The sequence below is a fragment of the Rhipicephalus microplus genome, unplaced genomic scaffold, assembly GCF_043290135.1.
Source record: "Rhipicephalus microplus isolate Deutch F79 unplaced genomic scaffold, USDA_Rmic scaffold_181, whole genome shotgun sequence".
NCBI lineage: Eukaryota > Metazoa > Arthropoda > Arachnida > Ixodida > Ixodidae > Rhipicephalus > Rhipicephalus microplus.
Genome location: NW_027464752.1, coordinates 230,001 through 230,748, shown reverse-complemented (window position 1 = coordinate 230,748; position 748 = coordinate 230,001).

Sequence of the window (748 nt, the reverse complement as noted above, 5' to 3'; positions counted from 1 at the left end):
CGCAAAAACCGCGTCAGCCGGGGCGGCGCGAAAACCGCGTCAGCCGGGGCGGCGCGAAAACCGCGTCAGCCGGGGCGGCGCAAAAACTGCGTCAGCCGGGGCGGCACGGAAAAACGAAAACCGCGTCAGCCGGGGCGGCACGGAAAAACGAAAACCGCGTCAGCCGGGGCGACATCAAAATGAGGAAAAAAAAAAAAAACTGCCTTAGGACACCTGCGTACACTTTCATGCGTTTGGGCATATCTCTCTGTAACACGCGCGCCCCTCGTTACGCGCGGCACTCTGTTTTCTCCGACACCCATATTTCGGCGGCATGTGGCACGCGCGCCCGTCCCTACGCACGGCACACCGCAGTGCTTTCTCGATATTTTTCTTTTCCTCCAACACCGTCATCTATAGGCTTTTAGTGACCTGTTGCTCGTGGCACAAGTTCGCTAGCTCTGACACCTCTTGCATGCGCACCGTTTTTGCGCACGGTGCTATGCCGCAAAGCACGGCAGTCGCATGCGTTTCTCTCAGGCACCTCTTTTTTGACACAACGCTGTGGTGCTTAGAAACACACGCGCCGCTTTTGCGCACAGAACTCCACCGTACAGCACGGTAGTCACGTTTGTTCCACACGAACAGCAGTGTGCATCGTGCTACGACACTTTGAAAGCTTTTTCTTCCGAGTCTCGACCGCGCTGTTCCTTTCGTACTTGGCGCGATTTTGGGACCAGCTTTGTTTTAAACCCCTACTGCGCGCCGT